The sequence below is a fragment of the Miniopterus schreibersii genome, assembly GCF_964146895.1.
Source record: "Miniopterus schreibersii genome assembly, chromosome: 8".
Taxonomy (NCBI): Eukaryota; Metazoa; Chordata; class Mammalia; order Chiroptera; family Miniopteridae; genus Miniopterus; species Miniopterus schreibersii.
The window spans coordinates 71,198,671-71,217,230 of record NC_138109.1 but is presented as its reverse complement, the minus strand read 5'-3'; the positions used below and the strand labels follow the sequence as shown (position 1 = coordinate 71,217,230).

Here is an 18,560-nt window from a genome sequence, read left to right as displayed (position 1 = left end):
TCAGAAACAATGGAAACCAGAAGATGATGGAATGACATCTGTAAAATGCTGGGGGTGGGAAATCAACTCAATGCAGTGAAAATAACCTTTAAGAATGAAGACAAAATAAAGACATTTTCGGATAGATGAAAACAAAAAGGATTTTTATCAGCAGACATTCAGTACCAAAAAAAGCAAAAGAAATCTTTAAGTGAGAAGAATTGGTGCTAGTGGGGACACTCAAATATTCAGAAGAGAATGGAATATCAAAAATGATAAATGTGTGGCTAAGTATAAAAGATCACTGTCTTCCTCTTGACTTTTTTTTGACTGTTTAAAGCAAAAATTATAACATTTCATTATGGGATTTATAACATTTTTTAGATGAAACATACATGACAACTAAAAGACAAAGGATATATATATATATGTATAAAATTTGAAAGGCTATCATACTTTATATGAAATGATCCAATATTAAGTTTAAATAGACTGTGAAAAATTAAGGATGCATATTGTGATCCCTAGAGCAACCACTTGAAACAATGCAAAATGATATAACAAAAAACCCAAAACCCATTAAAAGGGAATTCTCAGAAAGATTAAATTAAATTTTTTAAAAATTAAGAAAGTAGGAACAGAAAAATCAAAGAACAAACACAATAAACAGATGGGACCAACTGAAAATAGCTAGTAAAACACTTGGTCTAAACCCAATTATATCTATAACTGGATGAAATGTAAATAGACTAAACAATCCAATTAAAAGTCAGAAATTCACAGAATTGATAAAAGAGTAAGACTCAACATGGTCTCTCCACGAGAGATAACCTTTAAATATAAAAATACAGATGAGTTGAAAGTAAATAATAGTAAAATATATCATGCAAACAATAAGCCTAAGAAGGTTGAAGTGGCTATAGTAACAGGAGATATAATAGATTTCAAGACAAAGAGTATTACCAGAGATAAGCTGAGACTTATTGGAACAATAAAAAGATAAATACACAAAAAGATATAAGAATCACACATAGGCACATATGGTATGTGCCTAATAAAAGAGGTTCAAAATACACTAGATGAGAAAGTAACATAAAACTAAAAAGAGAAAAATACAAATCCACAATGATAATTGGATTTTTCTCTTAGCAATTAATCGGGGGGGGGGGGGGGGGGAGACAAAAGATCTAAATAACATTATCAACTTCCTTTATCTAATTGATATTTACAGACCATTGTACCCAACAATTTCAGAATAAACATTCTTTTCAAGTGCACATAGCAAGTTCACCAAGATAAACATTTGCTGGACCATAAAACAAGTCTTAATACATTTTAAATGATTGAAAAAATAAACTATGTTTTTCTGACCATGGGAATAAACTAGAAACCAATAACAATAAGATATGTAGGGGGGTAAAACCCAAATATTTAGAAATTAAACAAACACAATACTCCATGGGTCAAAGAAAAAAATCACAAGATACATGAGAAAATACTTCAAATTATAATGAAAATACAGCATATCAAAATTTGTGAGACACAGCTAACACAGTGCTTAGAGGGAAATTTATAGCTTATAAATGCCTAGATAAGGAAAGAATAAAGTAATAAAAGCAATCACTTAAGGTTCTATAGTAAGACTTAAAGAAAGAAGAGCCAAGTAAATCCAAAGTGACTATAGGAAGAAAATAATAAACAGGAAAAATCAGTGAAATAGAAAGCAGATAAATGATAGAAAAAAATTGACACATACAAAGGTTTTTTTGTAAAGGATAACAAAATTGACAAACTCTAGCTAGACTAATCAAGAAAAAGTTGAGAAAAATTACCAATATCAGGGGGAAAAAAGTGTAAATGTACTACAGATCCTATAGATATTATGAACAACTTTCTACTAATAAATTCAACAATTTACATAAGTGGACACATTTCCTGAAAAATGCAACTTACCAAAAATGGACACAAGATAAAATAGAACATTTATTAGTCCTATATCTATTAAAGAAACTGGATTTGTTGTAAAAAACCTTTGCTCACGTACAACATCAGGGTCAGCTGATTTCACTGGTGGACTCATTTAGGTAAGAAAAGATCAATTTACACAGATACTTACACAAACAAAAGAGGAGGAAACGCTTCTCATTGTGTTTTATGAGACCAGCAGGACCTGATACTAAATCTAACAAGGACATTTAGAGGAAGAAAATTAAAGCACTAGTTATGTCAATTTGGTCACCTAGTTTGATTTCCTTTCCCCGCTACCAACAGACAGGCAGGTTTTGGGAGAGGGAAGGGGAGAGCAGGCTGGCTGGCTGGTAGGCTACAACCTCAAACTTTTCCACAGACCCCAACTGAACATGGAAGACAGTGCAACCCAATCTGACTATCTTCATGTTCTTGCAAGACCTGGACAGAAGCCAGTGCGGTTGAAGAAATGCTGGGAAGCTGACTTGGAAGGTGAAATGGCTGATTAGCTAAGAAAACATTATTGTCAGAGAATTTGAGAGCTCTATGATTTGTAGAACTAGTACTTATAATACAGTTCTTTGAGATTATTCTTAGCATAATCATTTTTATTTAAGAAAAGCCATGGATTTGACACAAAACTTTTTTTTAAGTTGCTTTATCTTTATTATTGAAAATATTACAGATGTCCCCTTTTTATCCCCATTGGTGCCCTCTACTCCGCATCCATCCCACCCCCAGGCGTTCCCCATATCAATGTCGGTGTCCATGGGTTATGCTTATAAACATATAAGTTATTTGATTAATCTCTCCCCACCTACTCCCCACTCCCTGCCTTCCCTCTGAGATCCCTCAGTTTGTTCCATGCGTTTATGTCTCTGGATTCATTTTGTTCATCAGTTTATTTTGTTTATTATATTCTACATATAAGTGAGATCATGTGGTATTTGTCTTTCTCTGCCTGGCTTATTTCACTGAGCATAATACTTTCTAGTTTCCTCCATGCTGTGCCAAAGGATAAAAGGGCCTTCTTTCTTACAGCTGCATAGTACTCCATGGTGTAAATGTTCCACAGCTTTTTTATCCACTCAGCTACTGATGGGCACTTGGGCTGTTTCCAGATCTTAGCTATGGTAAATTGTGCTGCTACGAACACAGGGGCGCGTAAGTTCTTTGTCATTGGTGTTTCGGGCTCCTTAGGATATAGTCCTAGAAGTGGGATCACTGGGTCAAATGGCAGGTCAATTTATCATCTTTTGAGGAGTCTGCATTCCCACCAGCAGTGTACTAGGGTTCCCCTCTCTCCACACCCTCGCCATTACATATCATTTGTTGATTTGTTGATGGAGCCATTCTGACAGCTGTGAAGTGATACCTCATTGTGGTTTTAAGTTGCATCTCTCTGATGATTAGTGACGTTGAGTATTTTTGCATGTCTCTTAGCCATCTGTATGTCCTCTTTGGAGAAGTGTCTATTTAGGTCCTTTGTCCTAACTCTATGATTTGTAGAACTAGTACTTATAATACAGTTCTTTGAGATTATTCTTAGCACAATCATTTTTATTTAAGAAAAGCCATGGATTTGACACAAAACTTAATATTTAAGTGAAATTTCCTGGGAAATTCCTCAGGGCTCAGCAATATAATCTAGGATCTGTTGAGAATTACTCTAAAGAAATACTTACTGTTCCAAAGGTGAAGCACATTATTCAGTATCTTAAAGATCCTGTCTTAGACTAGCACCTCATGGTTCTTAAATGCTTATCTTTGGTAGACTCAGTCATAGAACAGCTCATACTCAAAGCCGACAGGTACCAAAGTGACTTATCCAATCCCAGCACACTCAGCCAGCCCTCATTGTCAGAAGATCAGCCAGACACAGAAGAAAAGAAACAGAGCTTCCATCCACATATACAAAGCTCCCCATCTGTCTCACTTCACACTTCTTAATGTCTACGCATTGTTGAAGACCCTATATGTCCTTCCTTGATGCAGTTTGAGGATGAGAGCTATGAAATTGCATGAAAACACCTCAAAGCATAACTAAGAAATATTTTAAAAGACCAGAGGTCAAATAACTTTGCTTAACATAAATACTGAGAGAAAATACGATCTTAATATAATGGTAGATACATATATCAAGCTATATGCATAAGCCAGAGCTTTATAAAAGTACTTCAGAAACCACTGAAAATACCTAAGAGAAGGTTTGAAAATAGGTTTTAACCTCATATTTGATATTTGGAGGAAAAGCTATGTATGCCACTTAATCACTGAGTAGTTCCTGTGGGCCTTCCATTAAATGCATTAAACATTGATTATCTACTTGTTAAATGGCCTCTGCTTGAACTTTCATTCTTAAGTGACCTCTCTTTTCAGAAGACAGCATTGTTGGTGGCACTCTGGGGATATTTTAGTTAAGTCATTTTGAATATAACATTATTATTGCCATGGTTCTAATTTTTAGGCATTAGTTACCAGTTCTTTGAAGAAATAAATGCTAGGGAGGTGTGAGAAGAAATGTATTTTATAAAATATTACAATAAAGCTCAGGTCTAACCATTGACTAGTAGGTGTTTTAGTATGTTGTTAAAAATCTCTCATGGGCAGTTAAAGACGTTACCAAAAAGTGGAAGAAACTGTGAGCTCTACCAAACAGAGATTTCAGTGTAATATTGTCTCCATTAAGTGAGTGTAAAGAGAAAGTTGAAGTTTGAACAGAAAGCAATCCACTGCTGTTCCACATCTGGCTGTTATTTACATTCATTTGTTGAATTTGCACCTTAACTGAGTCATAAGCTTTCTAGCAAGTGTACACTGAGCACTTCTGTTCTGTAGTCAAAACAGAGTCAGACAAGGATACCGACCATCTATTTGACTGTTTGTTTGTTTTTTCCATGACTATATTCACCATCTTGTCTGGATTTATAAGAACTAGGAGGGAAAGAGAGGAATTTTGTTGTTTATATAGAAATAACCTAGAAATGATTGCCTTTATTATGGGTGGGAGAAATAAATTTCATACAATCTGTTTTAATCTAAATAAAATACAACTTTTAAAAATTTTATTAAATTTAGTAGGAGTAACATTGTTAATAAGATTACATAGGTTTCAAGTGTACAATTCTATAATCTATCATCTGTATATTGCATTGTGTGCACCCAAAGTCAAGTCTCCTTCCAATACCATATATTTGACCCTCTTTATTTCTTTTTCTACCTCCCTCCCTCTGGTAACCACCAAACAATTGTCTGTGCCTATAAATTTTTTTGTTTTTCTTATTTATTTGTTGCTTTCTGTTTTATATTCCACATCCGAGTGAAATTATAAGGCTCTTGACTTTTTCCATCTGACTTATTTAGCTTAGCATAATATCCTCAAGATCCACCCAGTTGTTGCAAATGACAATGTTTCATCTTTTCTTACGGACTGATAGTATTCCACCGTATATATGCACCACATCTTTATCGCATCGTCTATCGAAGGACAGGGACACTTCGGTTGTTTCCATGTCTGCCCCTGCAAATAATGCTGCAATGAATATAGGGGTGCATATATCTTTAAGAATAAATGTTTTTAAATACAATTTTTATTTTTTTAATGAGTAAAATTACAAAGAAATAATCTTCATAATGATAAATGCAAAAACTTCCTAACAAAGTACTAGCAAACTTAATTCAGCAATATGGAAAAGAATAGTACACCACGACAAAATAGAATTTATTGCAGGAATGCAATGTTGGTTTCACGTTGGAAAGTCGATTAATACTGCCCTGGCCAGTGTGGCTCAGTTGGTTGGGCGCCATCCTGTGCACCAAAAGGTTGCCAGTTGAATCCTGGTCAGGGCACAGGCCCGAGTTTCAGGCTCAGTCTCCAGGAGGGGGTGTGCAGGAGGCAGCGGGTCGATGTTATGCTCTTACATTGATGTTTCTCTCCTCTCCCTTCTTCTCTCTCTAAAAATCAATAAACTATTCTTTTTTAAAAAGTCAATTAATATTACTCATCTTTTTAAAAAATATTACTCATTGTATTGACAGAATAAAGGAACAAAACCATAGGATCTTCTTAATAGACGCATAAAAAGCACTTGACAAAATTAAAAACTCATTTCTTATGTTTAAGAACTTTAAGAAGACTAGGAATAGAAAGAAACTCCTTCCACCTGATAAAGGACATTTAGGAAAATCTTACAGTGCTCATTGTTGAAAGACTGTTTTTCCTCTAAGACTGGACACATAAAGGAGGCCCAAGTCAGTAGAACAGGGCAAGACAATGAAATAAAGAGGATGTTTGTGTAGAAATTTCTAAGGAACCAATAAGCAGCTACTACAACTAATGTGCAGATTTTAAATGTTACAGGATATACTGTATATATTCCAAAATCAATTTTTTATGTAGTGGTAGCAAAATCATTGGTTTGCTAATAAAAATTTTAAAATCCATCTATACAATAAATTAGAAATACATAAAATATTTCGAACTAAATTAAATAAAAAATGCAAGTTCTCTACACTAAAAAATTACAAAATGTTATTGAGAGAAATTAAGGAAAAATCCAAATAAATGGACATGCATGCCATGTTAATGGATTAGAAGACGCAAGTAAATTTTAAAAAGGAGAACAAAGTTGAAAGATTTATACTACCCTAATTTAAAATTTAATAAAGCAACCTTAATCAAGACAGTGTGATACTGGCATAAGGACTGACAAATGTCAATGGGACAGAATAGAAAGCCCATAGTTAGACTCACATTTACACAATCAATTAATTTTCAACAAAGGCACCAAAGCACATTGAGGGCAAGAAAAATCTTTTTAATGAAAGGTGCTGGTACAATTGGATACCCAACTGGCAAAAGATTATCTAAAAGGAACCTGGATGTTCTTCAGCATTGCTCCTGTCCAATACAGCAATCTGCCATATTTTTAATTTATACATTAGTAATATAGTCTGAGCTCATCAAAGCATTGTTTCCACTATCATGGAAATATTCCTACTGCAGGGGTATTCTTTTTCTTTTTATAAAGATAACCTTTTTAAATTATAAAAGTAACAATCTTCATTAATGATAGCTTCAATATTAAAGTAGAAACAAAAATTACTCATAATCATAAACCCCCAAATCAACAAAATTTACGTTTTGGGGTGGTCTTTTAATATCTATATTTGATATCATAAAATTTGTATAATTCATTTTTTGACCCAATATTATTTTGCATGTGATTTTCTTTGTTCAAGACTCTTTGAGATTTTTTTTTGGTTTGCATGTAATATGACAACATTAGCTTTCATTTCAACATATTTCATGGCATTTGTAACTGCCTTTCCTGAAGAGATAATTTCAATTTCAGGCTAAATCCAAATTGAACTTACAGTAGATATCTATTTCTGTAGTACCTGCCAAATTTATAACGGCTCCTTTTCTGTGGAAATTGCCCATTTTACAAGCCCATGTCCAGAATGTAACATTACTGTTGAACAAGCATGACCCAGGGAGGTAATGGTGGGAAAAATTTGTTTTTGTCTTCTACTGTTACTTTAAATTCATTTTTTATGCTTAGTCTTCTCTTGCTCCTGATAAAAATTGGGGCAGGTCACAAATCTGAGCATTTTGAAATTATATTTAAGAATCCTGTTATAAGAATAATACCCACAGTCTCACAGAAGCCAAATTTACAGATTATCTACTCCAAGCCACTATTGATTGTTCAAGTTCTGGCAATCGGAACCAAATGGGCCAGGTATGCTCTCACCCAGGAATTTCAAAATAAAGTTTGAGCCCTAGCTGGTTTGCTCAGTAGTTAGAGCTTTGGCCTGTGGACTGAAGAGTCCTGGGTTCAATTACAATCAAGGGCACTTACCTGGGTTGCTGGCTAGGTCCCGGGCCCCGGTAGGGGTGAGTGCAGGAGGCAACAAATCATTGGGTCTCTCATCAATATTTATCTCTCTGCCCACCCCCCTTCTTTCTTTTTCTCTTCGAAAACCAATGGGAAAAATATCCTCAGGTGAGGATTTTAAAAAAGGAATTTGAGAGTTAAGTGTGCCAAGTTTGGCCTGCAATTATAGCCCAGTTTGTGGACTGGAGACCAAAGAAAGGCGGCCTTCAGAGAGAAAGAAGACAGAAGGAAATGCAAAGGGGAGGAGCAGATATGGACCAAGAGAGCTCTTGGATTCTGCCAGCTGTTAGCTGCTGGTTCCACTTCCTTCTGGAACTTCAGTTGGATTCCTGCCTTTGAATTCTGTGAAACCTCTCAGTCATTGTAATGCTTAACTCCTAACTTATTTCTTTGTCAAATCAAGTTCCTAACTTATTGCTTTGTCAAACCAAGTTCCTGTTAAAGAGGCCCAAATAATACAAAAATTAATATGGCTTGTGGGAAGTTTTCTCCCATAAACAGCCAATCCTATTCATGATTAGTATATTCCTTGGCTTCCCCTATAAAAAGGGGCCCTTCTCTGCTCTACTTACTCCCTCAATCTAAGGGTGCATGTTAGCTACAAACTTACAGTGCCCTCTGCTCACTCTCTAAGGTGCTGAAAATGTTGAGTTCCTCAGATCATCAATGCTCTTTTGAGGCTGTAATGTCAAACTTTTACGTATATTTTTCTAACTTGAGAGAATACATTGTCAGAAAATGTATAGGATTTGATATTTGGTGAGCTCTTTAAATTAGTTAATTCTAACCCCTTCGTGTTGTATTTGGAAAGGAAATCAAGTTTTATTTGCCTCACTATTATTTGTAATATAGTCAATAATGTTAATACTGTGAGAGTGAAGCCCATGAGGGTTTTTTGGCTTCTGAATGTCAATGACTTCTGTTTTCAGAAATTTGCCTTGGGTTTAGCATAAATTTATATGATATGTTTTAGTGACTATGGCAAAAACAACAACATACTTTCACATTGCTAAATAAAAGTTTTTCAGTATTAGCAATATAATTTTTATTGGTTTGTGTACCTCTAAGGACGTCTAGAAGACAAAAGATAGAGATCATCACACCCCTAAAATATGTTAATAATTGATTTTCCACACATTATTGAGAAAATTACCTTTACAATTCATATTGAAGACTCTGTTTAACTAAGATAAAATATTTTTAGCTTAGAAAACCAGTTTGTATAACTTATTAAGTTTTTGGAAACTTGGTTTCCCTATTCTTCTGTAAGAAACACACTCTCAAACTATTGTGAAACTTTATTAAATTAAGTAAATCAAGCAAAAATTATTCAATAAATATTAGATATTATAGGGGAAATATATGAGTTGTGGCATTTTCCCTCCTTTGCCTTGTAAAATAGTTGGGGAGAAATATAAAGCAACAGCAATAAAACAGGACAGTGTTGAGTAATATGTATACTGATTTTTTAAGGTTCTGAGATTTAGGAGGAAGGAGTGGAAAAAAGATAAACACAGAAGCTAAGAACAAAGGTCACAAAGACAGAGTACATCTTGCATTCCAGACAACTTTTCTGTCCTTCCCTTCTTGCAACTCCACTGGAAAGAAATGAAGCTGCAATGGTGAGAGATCCCTTTTTTTAGGGAGATGGGATTTGATTTGGGGCCTGACGGAAGAGACAGAATTTGAAAGGATAAACAGTTAAGTGAACAACATAAGCCAAAGTATGGGGCTGAGAATACACTCACTTTTGCAGAGAAGTTATTAGTCTTACTAGAGTAGAGCTGCAAGTTGGAAGTCTTGGGAACGTATACTGGGTGAACATGGTGAATAAAAAGAAACCAGAGGGTTTTAAAGATGAAGAACACAAGGAATCACTGAGCAGAGAAATGACAGAATGAAAACTGCATTTGGGGTGATTAATTAGGAAAGGTTATGAAAGAGACATTGGAAGGGTAGGGACTGGAGCCTGGCAAGCTCACCAGGGTATTGCTGTAGTAATCTTTCCATGAGGCAATGAGAACTGGGACTGGGGCAGCGTCTTTGCAAAGAGGAAAGGTGAAGAAGACCTTTTCAAGGAAGGAAAATATCTGATCTTGAGCAAGCTAAGTTAGAGATGATGGTAGAGCTTGTCTAAAACGAGTTGGGAGGTATGAGACTGGGGCTTAGGAAAGAGGACAGCATGGAGAGGTAGGTTGATATAGATTTGGTATTCAGTTTCAGAGGTTACAACTGAATCCAAGAGAATGAGGGAATTTCTAAAAAAGGGAATGTGAAGGTAAAAACAGAGGAATATGAGTTGGGAAGCACACACATTTAGGGCATAAGACAAGTAAGAGGAGCCAAGCAAGAAGGAGCATGTGGCCCGTGTCGTAAGTGAGACTCAGGCAGTGTTGCCAGAAAATGAAGGGAGCAGAGTGGGTAAGAGAAAGATGTCCTCACCAGTGATGGAAGAAGCTAAATGATCAAGATGAGGACCTTTGGGCGAAGAGTTTCAGTCGTGATCTGGGACTGGAAACAAGATTACATAGATAAGGGAGTAAAGAAGCCAGGAGGTGATGGGGCAGTGGACATAAGCAGAATAATGAAGTGGTTAGGACAAGCTCTGATGAACCCTCTACCTAAATCCTGGCTCTACCCAGGCTGGGAAACTTAACATGCAGAAGTATGCCTAAGTCTCCATGCACTGGGTTGAATAGTGTCCCTCCAAATTCATGTCCTTCTCAGAATCTCAGAATATAACTTTTTTTGGAAATAAGGTCATTGCAAATGTAACTAGTAAAGATAAGGTTATACTGCAGTGGGTGGGCTCTTAAACAATTATGACTGATGCTCTTATAAGAAGAGGAAAGGACATGGAGAGAGACACACATAGGGAAGATGACCATGTTAAGATAGAGGCAGAGACTGGAGTTATGCAGCTGCAAGCCAAGGCTTACTGGCAACACCAGAAGCTAAGACAAAGAACAGAACAGATTCTCACCCTAGAACCTTGAGAGACTATGACCCTTCTGACACCTTGATTTTAGACTTCTAGCCTCCAGGACTGTGAGAAAATACATCTCTGTTGTGTCAAGCCACTCAGTTTGTGGTACTTCATTATGGCAGCTCTAGCAAACTAATATACTCAGTTACCTCATCCTTAAAGTGAGGATACCAACACTTTCCTCATAGGGAGAGTTAGCAATATGACATGAAAAATACTTAATACAGTGTCTACCCCATAGGAAAAGCTGAGTTACATGTTGCCACATATTATGTTATTCTTTGAACAATTTGGTGTGGAAGAAGAGAAAAAGTAATCCCAGGAAAACCATTAATATGATGAAGTAAATGTTATTGTTTTTGTTTCTTTCTAAATACGACTTATGTGTGCATATTTAAATGCTGAAAATAAATAAATAAAATCTCCAGGAAGAGGGATAAACTAAACAATTTTGAGATGATATATATGTTCATCAAAGACCAAATCCAGTGCAAATGAAAGATTTCAAGAGCTGAGACTATAAAGTAATAGACTATATACTTTAATGATTTACTATCATTTATAATTCCAAATCAATATTACTCTTCAGGGAAGTACTCTGGAAGGTTAGATTTTTATTCTAATGACAATGCCATTACTTAAAATGTTTTTATTTTTCTTCCAAACCAAGTGGTTTCAAACTATGCAGACAAAGGTTTCACCACCTATGACACACCTCATTTTTGATCAAAAGAAACATTTTCCCAGCCTAGTCACTCAACTGACATAACACCAAGAAACTTCTATTTCCAAACACTAAATTCAATGCCCCTCAAATTAAAAACATTAGAGCCATTGAGGGCATTTTTAAAGTGCACCAAATAGTTTTCAAAGTTAGTCTTAAATACCCAAATGTGAAAGAAAACACTCGGAATTCAAGTAGAATATCAATCTTGTTGGCATAAATAATGGATGACTTCAAACCAGGCAAGCTTTTAAAAAATATGTATTATATATTTTTCTCAGATACCTAAATGGCTAATCCTAACTGGCTATTCACTGAAGTAATGAAATTTTCAGTGTTGTATTTCCAATTGATGTCCACAGCAGTTTCAAAGTAAGCAAATTTAAATACATAGATTTATATTTTTCTTCTCATATCTTAGACCTTAGAATGCATGCAGACGGGCTTTATTTTTCAAAGACTTTTAAAGGACAGAAAGGAATAAACAAAATGATTTCAAAAGGCTTAATAATTTCAGAAGGAAAGGAGGACAAGCAAAAGGCCAAATGATCTTCTTTTAGTTTGTCCCAACTTTAACATTCCCAGAGATTCCAGGCAGATAAAAAAGGATCATTAACAGAAACTCACTTTGTTTAAAATGAGTTTTTAAAAAAAATATATCTTTGCCCTGCCAGGCGTGGCTCAGCGGTTGAGTGTCGACCTAGGATCCAGGCTACTGGGGTCGATTCCTGGTCAGGGCACATGCCCCGGTTGTGGGCTTGATCAATGACTCTCTCATCATGGATGTTTCTGTCTGTCTGTCTGTCTCTCTCTCCTTTCCTCTCTCTGAAATCAATAAAGATACATTTAAAATAAATAAATAAATAAAAATATATCTTTATTGATTTCAGAGAGAGGAAAGGAGAAGGAGAGAGAGAGATAGAAACATCAATGATGAGAGTCATTGATCAGGTGCCCCTGCAAGACCCTGATCGGCAATTGAACCCTGATTGCCTGATCCTAGGTTGATGCTTAACCGCTGAGCCACGCCCAGTCAGGCTAAAATGAGGTGTTAAATGGGCCTCTTAGTACACATGGACCAAAACTTTTTCACTGCCTAATATTCTCCCTGGAGTAAATTAAATTCTTTATTCATCCTTCTACTGTACTTTGTGAATCATATTTCACAGTAAAATACTACATGGTACTTTATTTGAGCTTGGAAATCCAGGACAAACTTAAGGAGGCTGAAGTAAAAGAGGAGCCTCCCTCGGAAGCCAGCTTTTGAGAAGCAGAGAGGAAGTTGCATTTTGTTGTGCAACTTGTTGATCATGCAGAACTCTTGGCCTAATTCTAAGAGATGACACCAGTTTAACCGTTGCCCAATTCAGTGCCTTACTCAATCAATATGTGTTGACTTGATTTTAAAACACTGTCTTCCATTCTTTTGGTCATCAGGAAAGATAAAGAAACTAAGAGAGGGAGCAGAGTGCCCTAGTGGGTACAATCATTTCTCCAACTTGGAATTGGATCACATGACCTTGGCTATGAGGAAGGCTCTGATTCATCCTATCCTGTTCTTACAATTCTCTCAGCATTAATGACATATATGGTTATAGATATATACACACACATGTATATATACACACATATACATATATATACACATATATATCTGTAACTGAGAACATGCATTATATATGTAATATATTTACTGAGCATACACATATATTATGTAATATACATAAAATATATATTATTGTACCTGTCACAATATAATACATACTATAATATTTATATATACATAAGTTACACATATGTAACATACATATATGCTATATGTACATATAATATATAATGTTAGTATGTACTCAGTCACAGGTTATTTGTTATCTGTGTCCTTATGGTTTCTAATGTGTGTTTTGTTCTCTCTTAAACATGTTAAGGTTGATCTTCTATTTCTTAATAAATATAACTACAATAATGAAAGAAAAATAATGACAATTATAAACTTGGCTTCAGTTTTATACTTTTACAACGGGCCAGGTGTTCTCATTATATTTCCAGTTACCCCAGATATGTATTCTATGAACTTAAAAAAGTTATATTATCTAAGATGGCATCAAAAATGGCGATTGGAAAACTTACATTCAGAATTTTATTTTATTTTTTTATTGAATTTTTTTTAGAGAGAGAGAGGAAGGGAGAGAGAGAGAGAGAAAAAACAATGATTTGATGTTCCACTTGTTTATGCATTCATTGGTTTATTCTTGTATGTGCCTTGACTTGGGATCAAACCCACAGCCTTGGCATATTGAGACTATGCTCTAACCAAAGCCCAGCCAAGGCCCAGAATTTTTTTTTTTAATGCACCAAAATATTTCCAGTTGAATTCAATCTATGATACATTGGCTATGTAACTTAATTAAACAGAACTTTAAGATGGAGTAGTGTTATGGAGTAACACTCATTCTGTATGTGACATAAAAAATTAGACACTTAGAAACAGGGTGGTCAAGGTGAGTTCTCCAGAATGGCCTTTTCTAGCTGCAAGATTTTTACCTGGGTAGAAGCATTTTGTGGGTAAATAAGATCTACTCAAATTTTCTGGGTCTGATAGAAAATTTGAATAACCTAGATTTGATTACTAAATTGAATTCACCAACAGACTTCCAAGAAATAGGATCACTAAAAACATCAAATACAAAATAATGTATTCCTATGGAGCAGTATTAAAATATTTTTTAGGTTGCCTAAACTGCTGAAACCAAAATTTTAAAATACAGTAACTCAACACCGAGAAAGTTCAAAGTGGGTTCCAGATCACCGGGGGTGCTCAGTTCCATACACCTTTCCAAGAACCTGGGCTGGTGTCAGCCTTGACATCTTCAACATGTGGCTGTCAAGGATACTTGGGTATCACCATCCCACTTTTCATCAGCAAAATGAAAGAGTATGAAGGAACAGTTGTGGGAGGTTTTTATACACCGGGCTAGGAAGTGGCACACATCACATCTGGGTACAGTCCACGACCACACCTAACTACAGAGGAGGCTGGGAAATGCATCTTGTTGGGTGCCGAGGAGGAAGGGAAGAGATTTTGATGAACAGCTAGTCTCTGTCACAAAAGTCATTCAACAAGCAGGTCTTCTTCTATCACCTTTGTCAACTTTGAGCTTCAAAAGTCTTATGGAAACAAGAGGGTAGTTTGGAGGAGTAGCAGTTACGTTGTGGGGCTCAGGTGTCAGATAGGTGACCTTAAGCTAGGTGACCTTGGCAGGGTTTGTCCTATCCGTTTGGGACCACAGCTCTTTCAACCAGAGAAGAAATTCTCTCAGGGTTTCAGCCTCCTGCTGTTCCCTATGGACTGTCATTGCAGCTGCCTCAGCTACAGCCCATTAGGGCTGGGACTGAGCCCAAAGGGGAAAAAAAGCAGCGATTTCTCACCATTCTCTCTGAGTGTTGGGAGGCCTTTTTCTTTCTCTTCAAGCCAAAACAAGAGGACTTCTGGAACTCTCACAGCTGGCACCTATGTCCATGTCCGTGGTCTGTGCTGTCCTGAGCCCAGCCTGGGGGATGCAGAGGAAAGACATGGGAAATGAATGACCTGTCTGATGGCACTTCAAATTCTTATCATCTCCCAATCCACGGGCTCCTCTTGACTTTCCAAATTCCTCCCTGCACACTAAATTCAGTTGCTACATTTCACAGAAGACGCTGGATGAAGAATGTTTACTTTGTCTTACCCTGGACCCTGACTTATTAATTGTATACTTGCTTAAATTTTCATTCAAGTATAAAACGAGCAACAACAAAAGACTTCAAGGAATATGCTGTAGTTTCTTTAAGTATTTTTAATGTCAAGATGAAGTAATATTGTGTAACTGACAGCAGTTGGGAGAGGAAGGGTGAAGGGAGGAAGTTGAAATATGCTGATTTCCTCATTTTTCTTAGCTTGGGTTAAAAAGGTATTTGAAATGGCTAAACCCATAGAAAAGCTAATAATGATGGTGGCCTGAGGGGGACTAAGTGGCTGGGGACAGGGATGAAGAGTGACTTTTTACTGAACACACTTCAGCCATGTGAACATATTATTTTAAAAGCAAAACGGGAATTCAAGAGAATTCTTCACAAGTCCCCTTTGCTTGTTCTTTAGGAGATATATGTTGTAGAAGTTGGCATTTCCAAATCATTTTTAAAATCTATTAATATTTAAATGAAACAATAATAACAGCTAGCACTACCTGAGTGTTTATAGCTCCAGATGCCACTTTAAATACATAATATATAAATGAATAATATATATATATATGATATAGATATTTCCCATTTTACAGATGAGAAAACTGAAGATCATCGAGGTTAAATAACTTACCTAATGTTCTTATCTAGTAAAGCAGCCAGGCTAGGATTAGAACAGGTAGTTGAGCAGTAAAGATAAAGGTAGAAAATATATCATCTACTGTAATCTGATTGGGAAGAGAAAGGTTAGGGTTCACCGAAAGGCATAAGCTTTTGAATTGCTTAGGGTGGGCCAATAGCTATACTCTGTTTAGAGGAGACTGAGATGGTGGAGATTAGCATAAAAAATAAAAGCAGGACCAACCCTTTCAAATTATAATGAACACATAAACAAAAGAAAGGCAACACAAACCATACCAATTAAATACTATTTTAAAAGACGCAACACCTGTTAGAGTGGCTGTTCTCAACAAGACAAGCAATAACAAGTGTCAGAGAGAGGCTGTGGAGAAAAGGGAGCCCTCATTCACTGCTGTGGGAATGCAGACTGGTGCAACCACTGTGGAAAGCAGTATGGAGGCTCCTCAAAAAATTAAGAATAGAGCTACCATACGACCCAGCACCCCCTCTCCTGGGTATATACCTAAAAAACTCCAAAACATGCATTCGCAAAGATATATGCACCCTGCACCCCCACGTCCATTGCAGCATTATGCACGGTGGCCGAGACATGGAAACAACCAAAGTGTCCTGCGATAGAGGACTGGATAAAGATGTGGGGCATGCACACAGTGGAATACTACTCGCCACAAGAAAAGATACTGCCATTTGCAACAACATGAATGGAGAGAGAATATTATGCTGAGTGAAATAAATCAGTCAGAAAAAGCTAAGAACCATATGATTTCACTCATATGTGGGATATAAAACTGAAACTCATGGACACAAAGAGCAGGGTGGTGGTTGCCAGAGGAAAGGAGGTGGGGGGTGAAGAGGGCCCTAATATATGGTGAAGGGAGAAGATATGACTTTGTGTGGAGGGCACACAGTGCAATATGCAGATCTTGTAACACATAAACACACCTGAAACCTGTATGTTCATATTAACCAATGTCACCCCAATACATTTAATTAAAAATAAAAAAGCAACATAATAGAAAGAATAATATAGCTAATACTATGTGCCTATTATATCAACAAAAAGAAATAGTTTAAATTAAAATAGGAATTTCACATTATATCACAAAGTAAAATTAAACAAGAGAATTCCCTAGAACAAAATGGTGCAGAAAGGTTGACAATGAATAAAGATATACTCAGTAGACAGATAAATGCAGACAAAAAGAAAGTTAATATTTCTTCTAAAGTCATGACCTTAAATTTTGGCAAGATTAAGTTTTAAAAGTATTCTCTGTCCACCAAAAAATATAGAATCAAAATTCATAAAGCCCAAGCTATAGAAAAAAGAAAGAAGCAGAAATATATATTATTTGTAGACTGACCTCACTCAGCTCATGTTAGACTGCGTTATTTGTTCAAATTATTTGTTGCTTCCACCCGCTCACCTTTGCCAGTCTATCCAGTAGGCCAAATATACTTTATTTTATTTGGTGTGGGTTTGACCATTTAGGCTTTCACCAAATAAATGTGAGTATATGTGACATGAACCATATTGGAGCAAAAACTTAAAATACACTTGCCTTGCTTCTCTTGTTCTTGCCAGAACTGGGATGAAGGTGAGGTCATAGTGTATTCTCTTTTTAAGATTTGGGGCAACAAACACGGAGCTACATTGTAAGGGGTGGTAGCTGGGAGAATTTGGTAGGTAGGTGGTTTGAATGCATCAGTGGAGGGAGCACACAAGAATGGAGTGAAAAGTGGAGCTGCCTGGCCTTCCTCAAACATGCCTCTGGCTCTCGATGACTGCAGTGGAGGCCCTATCCCCCTGCCATGACAAAGCAGTTCTCCTTCCTTTTCTGGGCAGGAACGGACCCCTCCGCAGCCCCCTAACGGTAGCCTGGTACCCTAGGTGTACCATGTTACTGAGGAGACAAAACAGGACATATCTTTATATTTTCTAGTCCCAGAAATCTCAGCTTTTTAAATTGTCTAGGTGAGCAATTTGGAATGCTTCTAATTTTGGTAGGTAGACTAACTACATTTAGAACGTGGATTTCTGATGTCATTTTGCAACATTGTGTTTAGAGTTAGAGCTTTCACAGAAGGAAAATCCTCTTTACCTTGTTTCTCTGATCTACTGTGATGGAAATGTCTCTTGACACTAATAGGTGTTCTGAGAAACATCTCAGCATGTAAATTTCAGTGCAGTACACATTTTGGAATGATGTGCATGGCTCTTTCTTCTTCTTACTTCTGTCATTTCTCCCAACTGAATTTTTCTTCAAAAAACAACCAACAGCGCTCTCATTTCTGTCTCTCTCTCTCTTCCTCTCTCTTGTGTGTGTGTGTGTGTGTGTGTGTATGTGTGCGTATACAAGATTCGGGCAGAAGTGTGGTTGCATGTATGACATTTGAAAAAATTTAGTCAAAAAGTGTTGCAAAATTTCAACCTATACTTGTGAAAATTAAATGAACTAATCTATAGTACTTCGCACAAAGCCTGGTGTGAGGAAGATGCTCTGTGTTGATTGTTAGTATATGGAGAGACACTATTATTTCTCACATCTTAGAGCTAGTAAGTGTTAGAGCCCGTGTTTAAACCATATTTTCCATATAATGAATCGATTGAACCTACCACCCAGGGTTTAGAACTGCTGAAATG

General features: G+C 36.3%; 1 protein-coding gene across 8 annotated transcripts in view; it reads right to left on the bottom strand.

The window, feature by feature from the left end:
• The window catches only part of LOC308560148 (uncharacterized protein), a 41,381-nt gene that overhangs the window by 19,897 nt on the left and 2,924 nt on the right, over window positions 1-18,560 (bottom strand). For 3 of the 8 annotated variants that reach the window (XM_081143819.1, XM_081143820.1, XM_081143821.1), the window contains exon 2: window positions 14,984-15,105. The gene's annotated coding sequence lies outside the window, so the exon portion shown is untranslated. Of the gene's footprint in view, window positions 1-4,982; window positions 5,902-14,983; window positions 15,106-18,560 lie in introns of those variants that run through there. The other 5 variants (XR_013999254.1, XR_013999255.1, XR_013999256.1 and 2 more) reach the window with 4 other exon arrangements.